The following is a 26,116-nucleotide window of genomic DNA, read 5'->3' as shown; positions in this document are numbered from 1 at the left end:
TATTTGTATTAATACATTAGCTCCTGGACCTATCAAAGTTTGTCATGTAATAACTTATTCTAAACTGTAATAATCTTTAATTGGTTATTAGACCATGATTTTAATTAGGTAATAAAACTTTTTTAGTTAAATAGAAACTGGGTCTTTAAAATATTTTATTTAAGCCATGGATATTTTTCTTTCAGCGGAGACAACAATATAGCATATGTCTAAATCATGTTTCCTATTTGAAACAGAATACAAGATGATAGAACCCCATTATAGTTCTGCACAACATGATTAATGTTTGTTATGAATTAAAATATTATAGTGAAGTTTTATTGTATTAATTTGAGATTTTCTGTTACTGTTTTGGAGAGAACTGCCTGAATGCTTTATATAATCTTAATAAAACTCAAACTATATCATAATTAGGTATTAAAATGTAAATTTTTGTACATTCTTCAGGTATTTTAACTCAGAGATGTGCATTTTAAAAAGTCTATTATTTAAGACGCTTGCTAATGAATTTGTTATCATAAGAGTCTTGTTTACCTCTTCACTATCTAGGAAAAATTTTCTTTCTAGGCAAGTAGTATTGGGGATAGGGGAAGTTTATTTAAAAGTTTGTTAAAGTCCTAGGAGAGGGCATAATACCTTAGCCTATTTTGTGCTGAAAATTATATTTGAAATGGTATCCATAAGTTCTCTAATTTGGATTTTTCACTAAATCAGGCTGACTACTCCTGAACTAGTGTCAATGTGTGGAGTGTACTTTTGTCTAGAAATGTTCCCATGTGTACAGTTGGATGTTCATGCAGTGCTTATCCAAGTGCATGAAATTCACATTGCAAGAGAGTACCAGGTTATACTCTCTTGCTGGGATGTCCTTGGGAAAATGTTCACCGTGAGTTCTTGGGTTTGAATTGCCTATTTCATTGACTATAATTATAAGCTTAAAACTATATACTGTACTGAGAAATGACAAATTTAGCCCACTTTGCCTTCTCCTGTCACATGAACCTTGACTGTGTGGAACTGAATGACTATCTTGTGCATTGTAAGCCCTTGCTAATCGAAGTGTGGGCCTCACCTGGGAATATACTATAAATACCGATTCTTAGGCACCACCCCAGACCTGCTAAATGAAAATCTACGATTTGTATGCACCTTGAAGTTTGAGACATGCTGAACTAAGACTTGGTCAGTAACAAAGCTTGACCTGATCATTACTCTCCCCCAGGACACGGCACAAATTTGCACTATGTATTTTTTTAATTGACCACAGTCAGAACACACGTACTAATAACCCTGGGCCATTCTCCATATTTGGTTGTGGAATATGGGACAGAGAAGAATGACAGCATTTTCTGTCTCCTTTGTGTTTTCCTGTCCTTGCAATCCTATTACTTTGTTCCAAGCAGAGTCACCTTTGAAATTTTCTCCAGGTGAATAAGAAAAAAATATACTTTAAGACGATCTGAGGTTGTTTGATCTTCAAGCACAGTAAATAAAAAGATTATCATCTTTTTTTTCACCTGATTGCATCTTAGTGAATGCTTAGAAAAACATATTTGATGAAATTAAATGTGGCACATTTTATTGGAATGTGATACCATCTTACACATTTCACCTTCTGCCTTATGAGACAATAGATTCCTTCATGAAGGGCCACTGGGTCTAATTATGTAATTTTGTCAGAGCCTATACCTCAACACAAGTCATTGCATACTTTTCTTGACTAAGGACTGCACAAGCAAACACAGAGTGATTTGCATTTTATTCTCCATGGTAAAAAATATTGTATTCCTCATTTCATTAGGGTATTAATTTTACAAAGTACCTCAAAATGTATTGAACCAATGAGAGTTTTTTCCTTGAATTGTTGACATTTTTAAATATACATATTTAACTTCTCCAGTCATAGGAATAAAACAATTTTATTGCAATTGATGAAGATTTCTCTTTTCCTTAAATTCTTCTTTTCATGGAATTTGTATTTTGTTAGTTTTGCCTTCTAAGGGAAATATTTTACTTTTTAAAAAAGATAGAAATATAGAAATACTGGTCCCCTGTACCATCAATCTCTAACCTTAAGTCCCCACTTTAAACTCTGTTACTTCAGGTATTTACTCCATATTTCCAAATAGTGTGTATATAAATCAAATAATATTTTTTTATTAAACCAATATTATTTTTTGTTTATTTTTAATTTTTTGGCATTCTTTATTTTTTAAATTGAAATATAGTTGATTTATAAACCAATATTATTACTATCAAATTTCAGAACATCAGAGATTAAGAGAAGATCCCAAATGTCTCTAGAAAGGAAAAAGTAAAATCGGGGATCGAATGTCATTTGACTTCTTAATATTTAGCAAGAAGGGAAGATGGAGTGAAATGGCAACTCTGATGCTTTTCTGAAATGTGGTGACAGTGTGCCTCCGTGTCGGTCATCTTTATCTTCTTCATGGTCCTGTGCGCCCCTTCCATCTGGAGATGCATTCCCTTCATTTCTGTAAAATTTTATTATATCATTTCTTTATTGTTACCACTTCCTTTTTCTCTAATCTTCCTTTCTTAATCTCTTATTAGTTGAGTTTTGGGTTTTCTGTTTTTATCTTCTAATTTAATTAAATTGGAGGTAAAATTGAAAATGGAAAAAGCAACCCCTTATTCTAAAAATTTTCAAATTTACCCCCAATTGAAAAGTTTGCATTGGAGTAAGTTTTCCTGTTTGGATAATGAGACGAGTAAGAAGATTCTGAGAGTTTTTTCTTAACTCATTTTTTTGTTTTTGTGGCTGAAAAAATAAGCACTTTGGTGGGTTTGTATAGTTCTCCTGGAAATTGTTTTTATAAGACTTCTTGTATCATTTTATCAACATACCTAAAACTTTTGATTGTAAACCTTTGTGTGTCCTTCTGTGGAGCAAAGTACACTTTTAACTTATTGGACATTGGACTGTATATCTCCAGCATCTGAGCCTCTGCTTGCCTGTAGGTCAAGAAATCTTATTCCCAACCCCTTCAAATTTCTCTGTATTTTTAGAAATTTGTTTGCAAGCCTCTGGATTTCTGGCAGCAGGTAATGTGGAAATAAATTATATTCTTTAAAGTTTTTACCAAATCTCAGTGGTAAGGATAGATATTAACCATTTGATGCATTTGTCCAGGTCTCAGATTTCAGGTGAAGATTATGACATCTCTGCATAGCTTTTGTTGCCAAGATCTAGTCGTGATTGGAATAGACAACATTTACTGAGCATTTACATTGTTCCAGGTGTTGTGTTAACAACTTTAGGTACATTAGGTCGCATAGTTCTTAAAATAATTCTATCATCCAGTTACCATTCAATATTATCCTCATTCTATGTAGGAGGAAACTGAAGCTTAGAGAAGTTAACTTGTCTAGTGTTGCACACATAATATGTTTCAAAGCCTGGTTCAAGTCTAGTTTGTGTAACTCTAATGGTCAAGATGTTTTGCAATATTCCTAGAGATGCAAGTCAGGACTAATATCTTACAATGTATTTTCAGTGTCAGGGTACAGAGTTTTATTAAGGAATATAGTACAGAAAAGGATTATTACCTGAAATACTTTTATTTGGAACATTGGTTGTTTGAGGAACTTAATATCTTATGGAAAGAAAATAGAGTTGAACCACAGATGGTAGTTAATTCTATCCTGCATAATTTTTTTTAACCAATTACTAGAATAAAACAATAATACAATACAATAAATAAACTGAACACTGATCACATAATTTAAATGTATATTAATTGGTAGCATAAAATTAATATTTCTTTGATCAATTTTAGGTTCTACATCCTCAAAGTTTCAATGACATGTTCTTTTTTGTTGTTCAAATTACTGTAATACGATTCCTAAGAGCTTGGTTTGTATGTTAGTGTGTGTTGTTTTTCTAAACTATCATCTGGATATCTAATGCCACTTTTATGTTTTGGATTTGTGTTTGAGAGATGATTACTGTCTTCCTGGTCCCAAAATGATTGTGGAAACAAAGACTGATAAACTTGGATGGCTCTTGGGTATTGATATTCCTCAAGTTTCCTTCAAAATGCATAAGAGGAGAAAAGAGAAGATGGCGGAAGAGTAAGACACGGAGATCACCTTCCTTCCCACAGATACATCAGAAATACATCTACACGTGGAACTGCTCCTACAGAACACCCACTGAATGCTGGCAGAAGACGTCAGACCTCCCAAAAGCCATGTGGATGAAAGGCTCTTGGTGCTCCAGCCAGGCATCAGGGCTGTGCCTCTGAGGTGGGAGAGCCAACTTCAGGACACTGGTCCACAAGAGACCTCCCAGCTCCACGTAATACCAAATGGCGAAAATCTCTCAGAGATCTCCATCTCAACATCAAGACCCAGCTTCACTCAACGACCAGCAAGCTACAGTGCTGGACACCCTATGCCAAACAACTAGCAAGACAGGAACACAGCCCCAACCATTAGCAGAGAGGCTGCCTAAAATCATAATAAGGCCACAGACACCCCAAAACACACCACCAGTCGTGGACATGCCCACCAGAGAGACAAGATCCAACCTCATCCACCAGAACACAGGCACTAGTCCCCTCCACCAGGAAGCCTACACAACCCACTGAACCAACCTTAGCCACTGGGGACAGATATCAAAAACAACAGGAACTACGAACCTGCAGCCTGTGAAAAGGAGACCCCAAACACAGTAAGATAAGCAAAATGAGAAGACAGAAAAACACACAGCAGATGAAGGAGCAGGGTCAAAACACACCAGACCTAACAAATGAAGAGGAAATAGGTAGTCTACCTGAAAAAGAATTCAGAATAATGATAGTAAGGATGATCCAAAATCTTGGAAATAGAATAGACAAAATGCAAGAAACATTTAACAAGGACGTAGAAGAGCTAAAGAGGAACCAAGCAACGATGAAAAACACAATAAATGAAATTAAAAATACTCTAGACGGGATCAATAGCAGAATAACTGAGGCAGAAGAACGGATAACTGACCTGGAAGATAAAATAGTGGAAATAACTACTGCAGAGCAGAATAAAGAAAAAAGAATGAAAAGAACTGAGGACAGTCTCAGAGACCTCTGGGACAACATTAAATGCACCAACATTCGAATTATAGGGGTCCCAGAAGAAGAAGAGAAAAAGAAAGGGACTGAGAAAATATTTGAAGAGATTATAGTTGAAAACTTCCCTAATATGGGAAAGGAAATAGTTAATCAAGTCCTGGAAGCACAGAGAGTCCCATACAGGATAAATCCAAGGAGAAACACGCCAAGACACATATTAATCAAACTATCAAAAATTAAATATAAAGAAAACATATTAAAAGCAGCAAGGGAAAAACAACAAATAACACACAAGGGAATCTCCATAAGGTTAACAGTTGATCTTTCAGCAGACACTCTGCAAGCCAGAAGGGAGTGGCAGGATATACTTAAAGTGATGAAGGAGAAAAACCTACAACCAGGATTACTCTACCCAGCAAGGATCTCATTCAGATTTGATGGAGAAATTAAAACCTTTACAGACAAGCAAAAGCTGAGAGAGTTCAGCACCACCAAACCAGCTTTACAACAAATGCTAAAGGAACTTCTCTAGGCAAGAAACACAAGAGAAGGAAAACACCTACAATAACAAACCCAAAACATTTAAGAATATGGGAATACGAACATACATATCGATAATTACCTTAAATGTAAATGGATTAAATGCTCCCACCAAAAGACACAGACTGGCTGAATGGATACAAAAACAAGACCCATATATATGCTGTCTACAAGAGACCCACTTTAGACCTAGAGACACATACAGACTGAAAGTGAGGGGATGGAAAAAGATATTTCATGCAAATGGAAATCAAAAGAAAGCTGGAGTAGCAATTCTCATATCAGACAAAATAGACTTTAAAATAAAGACTATTACAAGAGACAAAGACGGACACTATATAATGATCAAGGGATCGATCCAAGAGGAAGGTATAACAATTGTAAATATTTATGCACCCAACATAGGAGCACCTCAATACATAAGGCAAATACTAACAGCCATAAAAGGGGAAATCGACAGTAACACAATCATAGTAGGGGACTTTAACACCCCACTTTCACCAATGGACAGATCATCCAAAATGAAAATAAATAAGGAAACACAAGCTTTAAATGATACATTAAACAAGATGGACTTAATTGATATTTATAGGACATTCCACCCAAAAACAACAGAATACACATTTTTCTCAAGTGCTCATGGAACATTCTCCAAGATAGATCATATCTTGGGTCACAAATCAAGCCTTGGTAAATTTAAGAAAATTGAAATCGTATCAAGTATCTTTTCCGACCACAATGCTATGAGACTAGATATCAATTACAGGAAAAGATCTGTAAAAAATACAAACACATGGAGGCTACACAATACACTACTTAATAACGAAGTGATCACTGAAGAAATCAAAGGGGAAATCAAAAAATACCTAGAAACAAATGACAATGGAGACACGACGACCCAAAACCTATGGGATGCAGCAAAAGCAGTTCTAAGAGGGAAGTTTACAGCAATACAAGCCTACCTCAAGAAACAGGAAACATCTCGAATAAACAACCTAACCTTGCACCTAAAGCAATTAGAGAAAGAAGAACAAAAAAACCCCAAAGCTAGCAGAAGGAAAGAAATCATAAAGATCAGATCAGAAATAAATGAAAAAGAAATGAAGGAAACAATAGCAAAAATCAATGAAACTAAAAGCTGGTTCTTTGAGAAGATAAACAAAATTGATAAACCATTAGCCAGACTCATCAAGAGAAAAAGGGAGAAGACTCAAATCAATAGAATTAGAAATGAAAAAGGAGAAGTAACCACTGACACTGCAGAAATACACAGGATCATGAGAGATTACTACAAGCAACTCTATGCCAATAAAATGGACAACCTGGAAGAAATGGACAGATTCTTAGAAATGCACAACCTGCCGAGACTGAACCAGGAAGAAATAGAAAATATGAACAGACCAATCACAAGCACTGAAATTGAAACTGTGATTAAAAATCTTCCAACACACAAAAGCCCAGGACCAGATGGCTTCACAGGCGAATTCTATCAAACATTTAGAGAAGAGCTAACACCTATCCTTCTCAAACTCTTCCAAAATATTGCAGAGGGAGGAACACTCCCAAACTCCTTCTACGAGGCCACCATCACCCTGATACCAAAACCAGACAAAGATGTCACAAAGAAAGAAAACTACTGGCCAATATCACTGATGAACATAGATGCAAAAATCCTCAACAAAATACTAGCAAACAGAATTCAACAGCACATTAAAAGGATCATACACCATGATCAAGTGGGGTTTATTCCAGGAATGCAAATTCTTCAATATACACAAATCAATCAACGTGATACATCATATTAACAAATTGAAGGAGAAAAACCATATGATCATCTCAATAGATGCAGAGAAAGCTTTTGACAAAATTCAACACCTATTTATGATAAAAGCCCTGCAGAAAGTAGGCATAGAGGGAACTTTCCTCAAAATAATAAAGGCCATATATGACAAACCCACAGCCAACATTGTCCTCAATGGTGAAAAACTGAAACCATTTCCACTAAGATCAGGAACAAGACAAGGTTGCCCACTCTCACCACTATTATTCAACATAGTTTTGGAAGTGTTAGCCACAGCAATCAGAGAAGAAAAAGAAATAAAAGGAATCCAAATCGGAAAAGAAGAAGTAAAGCTGTCACTGTTTGCAGATGACATGATACTATACATAGAGAATCCTCAAGATGCTACCAGAAAACTACTAGAGCTAATCAATGAACTTGGTAAAGTAGCATGATTCAAAATTAATGCACAGAAATCTCTAGCATTCCTATACACTAATGATGAAAAATCTGAAAGTGAAATTAAGAAAACACTCCCGTTTACCATTGCAACAAAAAGAATAAAATACCTAGGAATAAACCTACCTAAGGAGACAAAAGACCTGTATGCAGAAAATTATAGGACACTGATGAAAGAAATTAAAGATGATACAAATAGATGGAGAGATATACCATGTTCTTGGATTGGAAGAATAAACATTGTGAAAATGACTCTGCTACCCAAAGCAATCTACAGATTCAATGCAATCCCTATCAAACTACCACTGGCATTTTTCACAGAACTAGAACAAAAAATTTCACAATTTGTATGGAACACAAAAGACCCCGAATAGCCAAAGCAATTTTGAGAAAGAAAAACAGAGCTGGAGGAATCAGACTCCCTGACTTCAGACTATACTACAAAGTTACAGTAATCAAGACAGTATGGTACTGGCACAGAAACAGAAATATATCTCAATGGAACAGGATAGAAAACCCAGAGATAAACCCACGCACATATGGTCACCTTATCTTTGATAAAGGAGGCAAGCATATACAGTGGAGAAAAGATAGCCTCTTCAATAAGTGGTGCTGGGAAAATTGGACAGGTACATGTAAAAGTATGAAATTAGAACACTCCCTGACACCATACACAAAAATAAACTCAAAATGGATTAGAGACCTAAGTGTAAGGCCAGACACTATCAAACTCTTAGAGGAAAACATAGACAGAACATTCTTTGACATAAATCACAGCAAGATCCTTTTTGACCCAGCTCCTAGAGAAATGGAAATAAAAACACAAACAAATGGGACCTAATGAAACTTAAAAGCTTTTGCACAGCAAAGGAAACCATAAACAAGACCAAAAGACAACCCTCAGAATGGGAGAAAATATTTGCAAATGAAGCAACTGACAAAGGATTAATCTCCAAGATTTACAAGCAGCTCATGCAGCTCAATAACAAAAAAACAAACAACCCAATCCAAAAATGGGCAGAAGACCTAAATAGACATTTCTCCAAAGAAGATATACAGATTGCCAACAGACACATGAAAGAATGCTCAACATCATTAATCATTAGAGAAATGCAAATCAAAAGTACAATGAGATATCATCTCACACCAGTCAGAATGGCCATCATCAAAAAATCTAGAAACAATAAATGCTGGAGAGGGTGTGGAGAAAAGGGAACACTCTTGCACTGTTGGTGGGAATGTAAATTGATATAGCCACTATGGAGAACAGTATGGAGGTTCCTTAAAAAACTAAAAATAGAACTACCATACGACCCAGCAATCCCACTACTGGGCATATACCCTGAGAAAACCATAATTCAAAAAGAGTCATGCACCAAAATGTTCATTGCAGCTCTATTTACAATAGCCAGGACATGGAAGCAACCTAAGTGTCCATCATCGGATGAATGGATAAAGAAGATGTGGCACATATATACAATGGAATATTACTCAGCCATAAAAAGAAATGAAATGGAGGTATTTGTAGTGAGGTAGATGGAGTTAGAGTCTGTCATACAGAGTGAAGTAAGTCAGAAAGAGAAGAACAAATACAGTATGCTAACACATATATATGGAATCTAAGGGGAAAAAAAGGTCATGAAGAACCTAGTGGCAAGACGGGAATAAAGACACAGACTTACTAGAGAATGGACTTGAGGATATGGGGAGGGGGAGGGGTAAGATGTGACAGGGTGAGAGAGTGGCGTAGACATATATACACTACCAAATGTAAAATAGATAGCTAGTGGGAAGCAGCCGCATAGCACAGGGAGATCAGCTCTGTGCTTTGTGACCACCTACAGAGGTGGGATAGGGAGGGTGGGAGGCAGGGAGATGCTAGAGGGAAGAGATATGGGAACATATGTATATGTATAACTGATTCACTTTGTTATAAAGCAGAAACTAACACAGCATTGTAAAGCAATTATACTCCAATAAAGGTGTTAAAAAAAATGCATAAGAGTATAACAGCTTTTTCCACCTATGATATATTCATGGCAGCAAGCAGCAAAGCAGAATACTTCGACTCGGTTCACTCAATATCACTTGCACAACTTGTATTCATTCTCTCTCTTGCCCTGTGTTCCACCTCATGCATTTCTAAGATCCCAGTTTACCTATTTTCAAACAATAGTTCTTAAAAATATACATGTAATTCTTATGATTGAAAACAAATTATAAAGATTTTATGCAGGTAAACTAGAATTTAAGGTAAGGTCATCTTGTGGTTGCTAAGAAATTTTTGAGTTACTGCTTAACTCAAAGCTGATCACTGTTCGCAATATCCTTCAGTTAGAAAACTATAATTATAATATTTCTTACACTAACAGACCTAGTTTTGCATATATGCTATTTCTGTTATCAGTATCTACTATCTTAACTTTAGTTTCCACTCAATGCAGATTTTTTTTCAAAAATTTCTCAGCAAAATATTTTTGAAGCCAAATAGTAGCATGCAAATAAAACAGGTAAAATTTTAACCAATCAAAACAGATAAATTCAGACAATTTGATATGTGAATAAGAGAGGTTGCCAAAACATTGCTTTATAACATTGTAATTTCATGTTTACATCTTACTGTAATTGTCAGATCTTCATCAGACTTCTGATGCTGTCCATTTAAGAGTTTTTCTAAGAGCTTCAGTGAACATTTGAAGACTATCAGTTAAGGATAAGGTAGAGAAATCTTTAAAATGACATACATTTCATTGGTTTAAACTTTAGTTCCTGTAGTCTATGAAAGCCATATAAATTCCTTCCCTTCTTATCATCCCTGGCGTTTTAAAGATTTTAGATATAGATAGATGATCGATAGATTGATTGCTTGATAGATACATGGACAGATAAATATAAAACTATCCATCCTTTCAGGTCTATCTCAATTTAGTCTTAATATCTTTATATTACTTTTAATATTTCTAATATTGTGTCATATGTTCCTTAACTTTGTGGCCATATTCTGAATTCAGAAAATATCTGTTAACTAGTTTGCTGTTTTTTCTTTATTTTTTTTTTACAGATGTTATTTTAATAACCATCAAATCTTTTTTTTTTAAAAATTAATTAATTAATTAATTATTTTTTTTGGCAGCGTTGGGTCTTCATTGCTGCGCGCGGGCTTTCTCCAGTTGTGCCAAGTGGGAGCTACTCTTCGTTGCGACGTGTGGGCTTCTCATTGTCATGGCTTCTCTTGTTGCAGAGCATGGGCTCTAGGCGCGTGGGCTTTAGTAGTTGTGGCACTCGGGCTCAGTAGCTGTGGCTCACGGGCTCTAGAGCACAGGCTCAGTAGTTGTGGCACATGGGCTTAGTTGCCCTACGGCATGCGGGATCTTCCCGGACCAGGGCTCGAACCCGTGTCCCCTGCATTGGCAGGCGGATTCTTAACCACTGCACCACCAGGGAAGCCCAACCATCAAATCTTGAAACACTAATTTCCCATTAAATTCTCATAGTTTGTTGGCATCATTTACTTGGGATCTGGCACCATCAAATGAAAGGTATAGGGTGGTATAGAGAAGTATAGGGTGTAATCAGTCAGTGATGAATGAGTGCAGAACAGCCTACAGGGTAAATTAACCTTCCTTAAACCCAGAAACCATCAGAAATCAAGAAATTCTTATACCTTCCCTCTGTATCTATACTACTATTCAGAGGCAGTTTTACTAATGTTTGCTTTCTGGTCATTTCCACAGAGATCTTGGTCAACTCTTTTCATGTTAGGGTTCTGGGGTGAAACAGAGAAGCTGCTGCTTCTTGTTTTATTTAGGAGTCTGGGGTCCTGATTTTTAGAAATAAAATGGAGAGAAGAGGAAAAAAGAGTTCATTCCAGCACAGCATCCACTTACTAAATATTGGTACTGCCTTTTGTTTTGAAGCAAGCTCAAATGTCATTTGGTTTATCTAAATTGATAGAACAAACTCTTAATAAAGTATAACTGGACTGCAAGAATCACTTAGAGGCATGAGTATTATCCTAATTTAGCATCATATTAGCTGACTTTGCTGCCCCACCAGATTCACCTTTATCAGGCAAAAGCACTTATTTCCCAGCTGCTGTAGACTCTGGGCTGATAACAGTTTATAGCTGAACCCTCTGAGAATTGCCCTTGGCTGATGGGAGCCTGTGGAGGTTATGTCCTTTTCCCCAGGGCATCCCACAGTTTAGGACTGACTGATTCTGGTATACTAAAGGCCAGCCCCCTTGCCTCTAGGTGGGATAACTCTGTGGTGTTTTTTACATTCTAGAAATCTCTGAAGGATCAGTCTAACACAGAGGTGTGCAAGAGCCAGCTTGCACTGAAGCTGACTGTTAGGATTTCCTTTAAACTCTGTATTCAGTGACATCATGTGTATAACTTAAAACTGACTGTGGTGAGAGTATTTTTACCACAGAAATAGACACATTTTAAAAATCACAGTTTTTTTTTTCTTGTTTCTTATTCTCTCCTAGAACCATTTATAATACTAGCAAATAACTGAACTGAACCCACATCTGTGACTAGATTATTTTTCTTCCCTGTCCTGCTTCCTTTGCTTTCAATAGGTTTGACCTGAGAGGATACCCTCAATACACGTTTACATAAAAATTACAATTTCAGACTGTTGCTAGGGAAAGTGACCTAAGAGAAGTACCTACTATGTGCCAAATGCCATACTATGTATTTTACATAGATTGTGTGACATAATTCTTGGAATACTCCTTTGAAAAATACACTACTCTGACTTTCTAGATGAGAAAAGTAAGCCTTATGTAGCTTGTTAAATGTCTCCAAAGTGCATATCCTTTCTAATATGTCATACTCTATCCAAAAGATGAAAAGAACGTTAAAAGATCACTTAGTCCATTCCTCTGTCTTTTGGCATGACTTTATGTAAAATATTCAGGAGAATTGATTATCCTTCCTACTTTAAATGGGTGGAGCTTTTTAATGATGAAAGTAAATCTATTTAAGCAAAGTGACAGCTATTTAAAGATGTGCTGTGTGTGAAATATTTTACTTTGTTCTGAAAAAGATGATTTTGGTTTTCTGCAGTATCCTAGTCCTTTGTCAAGCCTGTCATTGATGTTTCTGTTTTTTTTCTCTTGAATATTACCATCAAGTTCAAATACTGTGATTTACCTCATAGTTTAGAAGGAAAAAGTGATTGTACATCTTCTGGAGAATGATTGTAGTAAAATGAAACACCACCCAGAGTATTTAATCTGATCAGCATTTTGGAGTTAAAAATAAGTCTTTTCTCAGCCTTTTAAGTTAGTAAAAAGAAATAAAGCATTCTTTGCAGTTAGTATTTAACTTTAAATTACAAAAAGAATATCATTGAGGCAAAGCTGATACAGAATTTATGCCATCTTTATGGAGGAATTTATGCTTAAAAATGACAGATATATGCACTGACAAATTTGTTGAACAAAAAAAATGCTTGCTTTATGACAATATTGATATGATGTAACAGTACTGATGATAAATCTAGGCATTTTGTCAATATTCTTTCTGTTTTGCCAGTCAGCCCTAGGATGTTTCATGATTTCTTAGGTTTCTGAGGTTATGAATGTGACAAATATCTTTCTTTAAAACAATTTTTATTATAGAAACAAAATTATAGATATGCACTTTATGTTTATTTTATATCTCATTAGGAAAGATATCCATTAAAATCACTTTTCTAGTAATGACTGAATCAGATATTGTATTAAGTCCCTAATCATAGCCCAACTTATCCTCTAAGTTTTACAAAATATTACTAATTTTTTCTAGTACTCCCTAGTCAACCAAAACCCACGTGGTTAGATAGCGGCAGTTTTAGCCAGGAATGAATTTAGCACGTCTAGTTTCCATTTTAAGTATCCCACAACAGATGATACATAGTTAAAACTCAGTTGGCCAGCATCATTTTTTTATAGAATGTTGTAATTGGTGGGCTTCTCTAGGTTTTATTTGTCCTGTAGTTGACAGGGGAAAAGTGGCTTTATTCTAAAAGTGTAAAATGCACAAGTGTTTCTAAGAAAATGGATTTTATTGCTTATATTTCTTGCCTTTGCATACCAGGAATTTATATTCCTCAACAGCATATCATGAGAAAAACCAGTAGTTTAAAAAATTATCTTAGTTGTATTTCTTAATAATAATTATTATAATAAATAATATCAATATAATATAATTATTAAAAATGTTAATGATGTTAACTTTTTTATATAAAAGATTACATTTGTTTTAAAAAATAATTCCATAAAGTCAAAATTTTGGCTTATAGTGAGTTTGTTATCTTTGTTGATTTTTACAGCTTTTTCTAATGGGAGTTATCATATTTTGTTTCTAAACCCAAAATAAAATTCAGAAGTTTGCTGGTTTACTGAAGATCACACAGGTTGTGATAAAGTCAAGACTGGTGTTTTGAACATTTTACCTGCCCCAAACAATGTAGAAAGATTGTTATATGGAAACAATCTATTATTTATTTGTTCTTAGTGGATTTTATTACCTAGTCTAAAAATTAAAAATTAGTTGAATGCAAGTTGTTTTCTATACTTTGCTTGTGGTTTCTCATTTTCCTATCTCGTCATATTTGGTATTTATTACCAAATACCTTCCAAATGAGTTTGCAATGTAAATTCCTGTGTCAGTTCCTTGGCATGGTCACTCTCAGGTTGAGCATTGGCTTAAATTTTATTAATTAAATGGCCAAAAAAAAATCTTATTGTCAGTGAGGTGGTATATTTGCAAGTTATATATTCTCCTTTGGTAATTATCGTACTTTGCCATTGACAATCTATCATTGACGGCTCTGATTGCCTGACTTCAAATTCTACCTTCCCTACTTACTAGACGTGAAATGTTGGACAAGTCACTTAAAGGGAATATGAGAATTGGGTGGATATTAGAATCTACTTCAAAGGGTTTCTGTGACTATTAAGTGGGTCAGTACATAGAAAGGTCATAGAATAATTCCTGGTACAGAGTAAGTACTATGTGGGTGTATTTTATTCATCAGCTTCTAATGTTAAGGACCCCTTTAATACAAGCCCTGTTTACAACATATTTATCACAGAGAAGGATAGAAAAAATATTTAATTATATTCTCTTTATAATGGCATTGATAGACTTGTTCAACACAGGATGCCACAAACCTTCAATTTGTAAGAAAAGCAATTTCTGCCAAACACAATAAAGCAAAGAACAATAAAATGAGGTGTGCCTGTATATATATCTGATATTAATGAATACTCATTCGATGTTAGAATTAGGTATTATGCTCCGACCACACTCCAAGCCACAAAAATTCTCTTCTCCATTAATTAGATGCTTGAACATCTAGTCATTCTGCCATTGGTAGACTGTACAAGAATATAAAGTATGCAAAATAAAATAGTAAATCTGCTAAGCTGTAAAGTAAATAGTTGTTATAGAAGTCATGCATGTTACTCTGCAGAAGAAAAAACTAGGTGTATATATATATACACACATATATATATACAGGTTCTAATTTTAAACCTTTCAATTTAGCAATGAGTCAAAAATTATTCTTTCCAAATTCTTTTTTTTCCCATGTAAATTTAGCTTCTTTCTGGGTTTTGAGGTTCAGGAAATTGGAAGTGGTGAATGTAGAAGGCGGTTGTTGCGAGACAACAGATATGCTAAGAACTGAGAGTGAAGGAGGGGCCGTAAGCATCAGCTGCCGTATTGGAACATCAACCTGCCATTTAGCAAAGGAGCAACTCATTGAGCTCAACTTAGAATAGGTTGAAGGGGATAGTAAATCAAAATGTGGTACAGTGATTGAAATCCATGCTGCTGATGACTCTGAGTGGACAAAACACCAAACAGGTTACAGGTTAAGTTGGTTTAAGTGCATTGTATTTTGGAAGGAAATTGTATTTTAAAATTCATAAACAGTGATTTTTAAAAGGATTATTCTTAAAATAACTTTCAAATATCTGTAAGTTTCGTTTAAATAGGATCTCTTAAGTATCTTTGATATTATAGAAAAGAATCAGTGCGCAAACACTTGCTTGACATTTGTATGATTGATTGCTAGTAACCTATTTCAAAACTAACTTTTAGAGGCTACTAATTGTGATGACGTTTCTACTATTAAAACTGTAGTTGTATAGACATCTAAGAGGGAATTAATTATGGCAGGGATGATACCTGGCATTCCCAGAATTATCAAGACATTATTTTGAACATTCATAGTCCTATGTATAAGGATTCCTTAGAAGGGCCAGTGAGAGGCTAAGTACACATTTAAGTATTTCTAAAGTATCCACTTTCCTCAAATAATTTCAAATGCACATATTTTGCAGACATAAGCACTTTAAACCATGTCTAATTCTTCCATGAGAACTAAGTTTTTGTTTTTTGTTGTTCTTTTGCTTGTTTTGTTCTTACTCACTGCTACATTTGTTTTCCTAGGTGTGGTATCTAATGGTCCTAAATTCCTTTACATTCTCCTTATTCATTGCCAGGAAGTATCTTCGCATCTAGAATGGGGAAGGGGGTTCCTTATAGACCTATCTATAGAAGAGGCTGCAGTGTAGTGATCAGAGACTGGGGTCTGTTAGCAGATTTTTTTTCTAATACCAGGAGATTATTGCCACTGGTGCCTTGGATGTCCAAGCTCCTTTACAAATGAGCAGCTTTACTAATACCGCTCTAATGTATAAATTTCTGCATTAACTCTAGGTATTGCAAATGGTAGAGAAAAGCGAATTTGTTGTGAAATGAAGGTGTGTGCCTATGTAGGCTCACTCACCAAGCGCAGTGACTTGTTTCCCTCACATATTTAATATTTTCCCCTCCCACCTTTAATACTTCGTACGGCATGAAATTGAAACTAATTATTACTGTGTTTGTAGACTTTCAGGTTGCCAGGTGCTTTTAGGCATTGCAAATATTAAATTGAGATGCCTGTAATCTTCATACTACATGACCCTCCTCATATATACATAATTTATCTACCCCCCAAATTTGCAAGATTCAAACGTCATTCATTTTGGGTGAGATTTTAGAAAAGTGTAAGAGATTTTATAAATATACATTGCATTTATCTTGCAAATTATTTTCTCTTCTCATATGAAGTGGAGGGAGTTGGAATACATAGAAAGCTTTAGGTATAACATAAAGAATTTTCACTATCATGGCCAGTCATTGACACAGTCTACCTTCTAAAGAAGCAAAGACTACTGTGGGCACCGCAACAGATGAAATATGTAATTGAGCTTCTAAAATTATGCAGGTGGAAATAAATTGATTTAGTTAAGCACTTTATGAAATGGCTTTTTATTCAGACTTTAAAAAATAACTCACAAGCAAAAGAAGTGGTAAAAGCTTATCTGTAAACCCAGTCTGCACTAATGGTTGATATGGAGATATGTAGATTTCCATTCAGTTTCATACCCAAAATGAAATTGAAATAGAAAAATGCTTTATTTTTTAGTAAAATGGTTCTACCTATTATGCAAGTAAATTTCATCTAAGTCAAGGATAGAAAAGAAGGAGCTAGACCAAGTGTAGAGTACAGCTTTGCAAATAATTAGGCTCACAGCAATTCTAGTTCATAAACAGACTTTGCAATAACACATTTTGCTGGTTTGCGTTTATTCATGTCACGTGCCTCATTTCCTGGCTAACCCCCAAAACACAGTGTTGGTGCCCACTTCAATAAATTAACAGGAATTCAAGCATCTTCCTGTAGGCAAACTCATGCAATTAACTCTTCATTATCCATGTGTTCATTAATTCTAAGATGATTTCCCTTTGCTTCTGTGCATACCTCTAAAAGGCTATTCCTCCTATCAGCTGATGTCTGCCTAGGGAATGTGGTCTAATGTTAATATTTGCCTAAGTAATGTATAATTAGCATAGCTACTAATCTGTAGTGCAGTGCATTTGTGACCAAATAGAAAGATGCTTTTAATTTATAGCATCTTTGCTCCTTGCTGTTAGCTTACATTATTGAGAATTTATTGAACCCTTGTAAATTCTATAGCCTTTGGAGGCAGGTTTCTGTATTTCCTTCAGGCCTAGTGATTGATGCTTTCTGAATCCATAGCTCAATTTTTTTAGGCCCACCCGGATTTATTTTAATCTCTTGGAATGTGCTTATTTGTATAACCGAGCGAGTGAAAAGTTTCTACTTTCTAGTTGCCTAATCTTCCATTTACTAATTGCTTGATTCAACATTTTCTTCCAATCTGAGAAGCATCTCTTGTTTATGTTATAGCAAGATCATCTTTGCAGGTGTGTTTTCTCCCAATTAAGCAATGGAATAATGCAGTGGATAAATGAATGGCTGACTGCTGTGTGGCTGTTGCAGCAGTGACTGTTGGAATAAGAGTAAGAATTCCTTGTCTAATGATGTGAAAACAGACAAACATTTAGTTTTGCAGTGCCTTCCTTGAGCCTTTTAGCTCTCAGGTGCTATGTGTGGTCCACAGAAACTTCAGTGATTTTGCTTGCAGCTGCCTAACCGTGTTTTCCTTTTTAAAAGGATTTAATTTATCTTTTCAATCATAGAATACTCCCTCAGCATTTTATACTTTTTAGTTTTCAAGTGGCCAGAGGAGCAAGACATAAGGAAGAAGATGAAATAGAGAACTAAAAGGTATTTGCCTTATTCCAGGTGTCACAGTGGATTGATGCAACATCAAGAGACACATTGAAATGATTTAGATTTATGTTATAAAGTACTATAAAGCTGGATGCTTGAGAGTGACTGTTGGCAAATGACGATTGCCAAAGAAACAAAAGAAAGGTGCAGACATTCTTGGATAACTGACCTTCTCTTCAAGATTTTATTCACTTTTGAGAATTAATGTTTTTCTAAATACAAAATAATAGCTGTATAGCCAAGCCTGTGTAAGATTTTAAAAGCTTTAATTGTTTTATTAAAAAAAAAAGTGAAAAAGACAATCCTTCTGGGCCTTGAAGTGCCTGAGAGACTTTGATAACCTTTTATATTCTGGAGGAAACAGGTAGAGAAGACCTTTTTGAAGAGATGCCTTCCAGGATGACTTATTTAAATCCTTGACTAAAATTCTGAAGCAAATTGCTTAATAAGAGATTTCTTAAATTTATAAAATTCATGATACAGAATTGAAAAAGCATGTTGAATGCAGAGTACAAAAATATTTTTCATTTCTTTATGTACTGTGGAATAAATAATTTATGACAAAATTGCTATTAAGTGTAGTACAATCTATGTGAATTTGTAAATAGAATTTGAGAAATTCATGAATTTTAACAATAAGCATTAATTTCCCTGGCCAGAACAGGGCATAATTTTATTTCAATGGTATTATATGAATACATTAAGCAATTAATGATCAGGATAGTATTACACATAAGAGCATTTTATACTGTCAAATAATGAGTGTGGTATGGATAGATGCACGAGGTTATATTTTGTAGTGTAACCCATAAGAACAAAAGATTATCTGGTTGGAAGCTCTCTGGTATTTATTGGTATTCTCTGCCACTTTTCTGTGCTGAAATTCCCCTTATCACAGGAACATGAAATCATGGAAATAATTCAAGCTTTAGAGCAGACAGATCTGACTTTGTGTCTGCACTCATCGTTTGATAGCTGTGTGACCTTAATCAAATTTTTCATCAAATCACTCAATCTCGTCAAAACTCAGTTTCCTCATTTTTAATAAAGAATTATAACTTCTTTCCCTGCTTATTATAAGGGTTAAATAAAATCCTTATTTTTTATTTAAAAAATACACTATTGAAAAAGTGTATAAAGAATATATGATGTCACAGGAACTCCATTAATAGTTACAATTATTATAAATATTATTTTGCTAAACTGTAAGAAGTATAATAAGCTCTGTGTCGTGTCCAGAGTTGCCTGCATTCAAGCAGCTAACAACATATCTTTAGCGTGTGAAAGGTGCTTGACTATGTTCCCAGGGCAAATCAAGGGTGCAATGAAATTAACAGGGTAACAGTCCTCTTTCTTGCCTTATATGGCACCTTAGGTTCCTCAGAGAATTTAGTGTGTGCCCATCTGCCTTAAGTGTCTAGGGAATTCCTAAAGGAAATTGTTGAAAGTTGACAGTAGCATAGTAGAAAGAAAATGAGTTAGTAATGGGACTCCTGGAACTTTACCTCTTATGGATTCTATTTCCTTATCCATGAGGTGGGAATAAGTAGTCCTTGCCATATATATCTTATAGGTTTAAATACTGCAAGACTCTATCCAAGCATAAGTGACAGCAAGGTTATTTTCTGCCAGATTACTGAGACTATGCTGAAACAAGCATACCATTTCCATTTAAAATAATCCAATCGAAAATATATTAAGTACCTAAATATCTACCATGGTATTTTGTATCTTGGAGATTATACAAAGTATAAAGACTTGGTCTCTGCCTGTCTTAGTTTTCTTTTGCTATATAACAAATGACCACCATTAGCTGCTTAAAGAAATGCACATTTAATATCTCACAGTTTCCATGGATTTGGCATGTTTTAACTGGGTCCTCTGCTTAGGGTCTTATAAAGTTGAAATCAAGGTGTTAGTTTACATGTGTCCTCATGTTGTCCTTTGATTAGGGAAAGAGCCACTCCCAAGCTCTTTCAACTTGTTGGCAGAATTCATTTCCTTACAGCTGTAGAACCAAGGTCTCCATTTTTGTGCTGGCTCTCTGAGAAGGGACTGTGGGGGAAGAGATTGCTGTCCATTCCTAGAGGCCGCCCTGGGGTCCCAGACACATGGTACCTGCATAGGCAGTTCACAGCATCAGTATTTACTTTCTTCCAGGACAGCAGGAGAATTTCTCTAACACTATACCTTCTGTTAAAGGGATCAAGTCCTTGGGTGAGGCCTACACCAAAAAGGATAATCTCCCTTTTGATTGACTCAAAATCAATTGATTAGTAACTTAATCATGGGAGTGATTTCCCATCATATTCACTGGTCCCAGGCACACTCAAAAAGTAGAGATTAGGCAGAGCCTTATACCGAGGACAGGAACCTTGGGGGCCATTTTAAATTCTCCTTATCAAATTCCCTGTGAATTGACACTTTCTTTTTTGATGACTGAATTTTTAAAGAGTATGCTGGGAGAGCCATAATTTTTGACTGTTAATTCTCCCATATTGAGATTATATAGAAAAACTCACCTTTTTTGGTGACATGAGAATACACATGGAAACCTCTAAGCAGTTCTATAATGCCATTGAGCTTGCTCTGCTTAGTTAGCTCTTGATTAGCCTAAAATGATATGATGTTAATTTAAATTATGTCTCATTGTTTGCTAATATAGATAAAGATTTTTCTAACATTTTACCATTTGTCTTATTTTGATTCTGTAATGCGTAAGCTGCTCAGATGCCTCTAACTCTGTCCTCTTGCTGCTCAAATATTTGTGGAATAAATACAATGATAATTTGATGAGTTAAGTTCCTATTCAGCCTGAATTTTTTGGTTTCCAAAAGAATACAAATTAATAGGGTCTTTGGGTTTAGGATTCAAAAGGTGTGATTCATATTCCCAGCTCTATGCCTGCCTTACTCTGTACCTAAAGAGAAGTTATTGCGTTTACCATATGTAAAATGAGGCATCCCCTCTGACACCAACATTTTATATCCTTATTGGTATTACTTACATAAATTTGAGATTTTCTTTTAAGGAAAAGTGCTTTCATTATTTTTGTATAGAAATATCACTTTCATAAGATTATTAGCATTTGAAAACGAGGTTGTGATTGTGGATTTACATGACAAAAATTTAAAGATGTAGGGTACTAATGCACAATAGTATAACAGAAAAAATAGGCTGAGTATATTTCCAAATAAATAACATAACCTGCAGAATAAATAAATTTAAAAGTCTGATAAAAATTTTGCTTTTTGGTATTTCTTCTGACAAGAAAGAAACCATTATTCACTGTTTACATTTCAGGTCTTTGCTTTTATTCACCCAAGTGTGTGTTGTTTCAGACGCCATATTTTAAGTAGCTCTTCCAGCCCTTCCTTTCTGTCTCTTATTTGGTGTTACAGTTGAAAACCAATCAGTACTCAGTTTTACTGAGCACTGACTATGTGTCACGTACTGATGTTAAGCACCTTACCTGCACAAGCTAGTTTAATCCTATAAAATGGGAGGGTAGATGCTCTTGTCCAAATTTAAAGTAGGGAAATGAAGCTCATAGAGGTTATAGACATTTCCATGAAATGCAGTTATTAAAAGTCATAGCTGGGATTTTTAATCCAATTTTTGTTTCATCCTTTTCTTTTCTCTGCTTTTACTATTTTTTAGTATTGATGTGCATTTTCTCTATTATGACTACTTGATGATTTAAAAATTGATATGAAATATGGGTCTAACTGTGGGGTACTCTACCACTACTTCTGGATATTGGTATTGAATAGGAATGGCAGACTTCAAGGTCCTTGAAGATGAGAACCTACATCTCAGTTACAAACTTCCCCACTAGTGATTTTAACGCCAGGAAAAAGACAATACTGATATTTGGAATTTATTCCACATATTAGTGCTGTAATTTCATCAAAATGTGTTTAGAATACATAAAACTTTTAAAATAATTAAACTAAATAGTCAGTACATTTCAAACAAAGATTATAAACCTATTACCAAATATCAAATAAAATGTAAGATCATTAAAGATAAATGTGAAACATGCAATATTATTTTATTATATGATAGTAGCAGGTAAAATAAGTGGTCACTCATTAATATGTTGAAAACTATTAAAATGAAGAAATTTTGAGTGTGGAAAACCTAAAGTAAATATTATTTCATCATTTCTTCACAAATTCCATCTTAAGTATGAAGCTCATCAGGGTGTGATTGTAGAATCATAAGTGCATTTTTGTGTAGTTGTCCAGCTGCTGTAAAAGCTCTTTATAACTCTATATAAGTTCAGAGAGTGGTGAAAAGATAGTTATAAGCTAACACTGAATATTTTACTCTTCTGTGATTGTTTAAAAAATAATTTCGAATCTTGTTTGAGGTCATCTTTAGATAACGTTTTGGGGGTGCAGGGTGCTGTGGATAAACTACAGTAGCTGTTATAACAAACTGAGGTTACAGCAAGGTTGTTTTCTACCTGAAAAGTGCATCTCTCATCACCTTAGTACTCCTTTGTTTCCTCAGGTATTTTTGGAGATTCTGTTATATTTTATTTTAGCTTGTTATCATGTTCATATTCAGCTTATGTGGCAAATTATTAAGTAAAAGAAACATTATCCTTAAATAGAAGTGTTGTTTCTTTGAACTGGCATTTTCTTCCTCTGTTTGGAAATTATAGAAGTAGAAAGGATGCTTTCTAAACATCCTTTGTTAGATTCAAAATTGTAATGTAGGATGTAAATGTTCAAGTTTGTCTCTAGATTTAATGTTTCATATTTCATATATTTTAATGTACCAAAATAGTATTATTATACTAACAAAAATAGTATTATGTCACTATTAAAAATAGCACACTATAACAAATACTATAAAGTAGTGTTGTAATCACTTTCCCTCAGACCCTAGCATAGTCTTATGGAGTAAGTGTACACACACACACACACAAACACACACGTATGGTATATGATATATACATATATACATAATCCCTTCCTTCAGTTTAAGATAAAGAACTGAACTTGAACCAGGATATATGCTAGGTTAGGTTGATATAAAAAGGAAGAAAACTGAATCCTTAGATTTGAGGAACTTCCAATCCAATGAAACTCAGACCTCATTATTTATATGAGTATGTTTTTTGTGGAGGAATTAAAAATCTTTGACAAGTAAAAAAAGAAATTTAGTACTATCTTCTCCTATAAATGCCAATCCCCATTGTTCTGTTACTGGAGAGAACTAGAATTATGCAAACAGATTTTGTTTCTTTTAAAGCTGCAGATGTTATTAACAAATACAAGCACACTTCACTCTCTGATAGATTAATCTCTGAAAAATCACGTATAATTTAAAGACTATTATAAAGTACTCGTGAAGCTGATTTAACCAAAGAACGTTTTTTAAAGCAAGGAATTGGCTCATTTTATATATATATATATATATATATATGTATATATCTCCATCCATACCATTTGTCTCAAAGTGTACCTTTATCACATTCTCACAAGGCATGCTGCAGCTAATCTCCTGACAGTTCTGTTGGCTAGTTCTCTGAATGTGGAAATTAAATTTGCATGTCTGTGTTTCAGTTATGAGTCCTTTTTCATAGATTTATCCTACACTGAATCTTCACTTATGTCTCAACCAGTCCTGATATATTTTTAGAATTATAGGTTGTAGTTTCTTTGCAGCTTTGTTGCTGTCAGACCTACTAGTGTGTTTGATTAATTTCATGAAATGTGATATACTCTATTACTCCTTTCCAAGTGTCAACACTCTTATCACATAAAATGTGTGTTTTTCTTATCCCTAAGAAATTAAACGACCTTGCTAAAGTTATGACAACCTTTAGCCATAAAGAGAGTATTACAGGAAATAAATAATATGACCACCATCTTCCAATTAGAATGGTGAAAGCTCAGGGGAAATAAATAAACCTGTTCATGAACCTGAGCCTTGTCATTTTCACTCTTCCGTCCTCATCACCACCATTTTAGTACAACTCATCATTGCTTTCTGCCTGGACTAAATCAGTTATTTCTTAATTTGTCTCTCTTTAACTTCTCTTGTCCCACTATAATCACTTCAACACAGGGTACTCATACATTGTTTTTAATGCATACATGATCACAGTGATAGCATTATCCTGCTAAAAATTATCAAAGGCATCAGAGATAAAGTTTATTTTCAACAGTATCATGGATTTTAAATCCCTGCATGATTTAGCTTTGGCTATCTCACTGGCTCAACTAGTGCTACTTTCTCCCTATCTCCCCACACTCTGTCCTCAGTGGCCTTTAAAATCTATTCTATTTTTCTGCACATTACGAAGTTCACATGCTGTTGCTTCTGCAAAGATGTTGTCCACTCCTCAATCTCCCTCCATGGCCTCACTGATATTTATATATCCTCTTCATCCTTCAGAGCTCAGCTTAGATCTCTACTTCCACCTTCTTGAGACTAGATCATTGCCCTGTATATGCCTTTTTAGTATCTTATAATTCTGCTTCCTACCATTTCTCATAATTTTGTTAAGTAGTTAATAGAATAAGTAGTAATTTGATATCTGTCTCCTTGATGAGAATGCAGAGGCGATGGTTGTCTTGATCACTACTATACCACTAGTGCCCCTAGTGCTCAGTCACTATTTGATGGATGAATGAATGAATGAATGTTTGAAGAATAACCATCAATATCTAACTAGCCTTTTTTACTATGGGACTTCATGCCGTGCATCTACTGTGGATAATTTAGATTGAGCCTAGGGATTTTTTTCATTCATTCATCAAACAATGATAATTTGTCTATTATGTTCCAGCATTGTATTAGATCAAGAATTCAAAGATAAACAAAACAAATCCCTGTATTTTATTCAGATGATACTTTCCTCTTGGGGGGTTTGGGAAAGTTTTCATGAATTCATCATAATCATTCTGGTATATTAGTAATTATAGTTCTCGTGCTACAGGTAAAAACATTGAGGATTATTAGCATCACCTTGAGCTATATTCAGAGGCTGTATTCCTCCTAAATCAGATTAGCTCTTATAGTATTCTTGTTAAAGATTTAAATTCCTGAGACCCATCCCACTAAATCATAATCTCCAGGGAAGGGGCAAATATTGATGTAGTTTGTTTTCTGGGTTGGGGGCCGTGCTGCGTAGCTTGCGGGATCTTAGTTCCCTGACCAGGGATTGAACCCGGGCCCTGGCAGTGAAAGCTCTGGGTCCTAGCCACTGGACTACCAGGGACTTCCCTAGATGTAATTTTTTAACTAGTACCACTGGTGATTCTTATCTACCATTTAAAAATAATTTAAAAATATTTGGATTGTCAGACTTTTAAAAATTATACTGTAAAATTTATTTTCGTACAACATAGAGATACTCATAGCATGCAGAAAATGTTAAACTTGTCTACTCACAGCATTGTTTAATTTACTTTAAATGACTTGTGTGAGAGAGGCCATGAAAAGGAAAATATCAAAGATGGCGTATGGAGCGTGGTTTAGGAGCTAAATATAAATTAATTTATAAAATTTTAATAAGTTTTGTAACATCAAAAGTAGATCAAAAGTGCTTTCAACTATTCTTCCATTTTCCACTGAAATAACTACTATTTACTTT

The sequence above is a fragment of the Eubalaena glacialis genome, chromosome 9 (genome assembly GCF_028564815.1).
Source record: "Eubalaena glacialis isolate mEubGla1 chromosome 9, mEubGla1.1.hap2.+ XY, whole genome shotgun sequence".
NCBI lineage: Eukaryota > Metazoa > Chordata > Mammalia > Artiodactyla > Balaenidae > Eubalaena > Eubalaena glacialis.
This window is presented reverse-complemented; position numbering follows the sequence as displayed.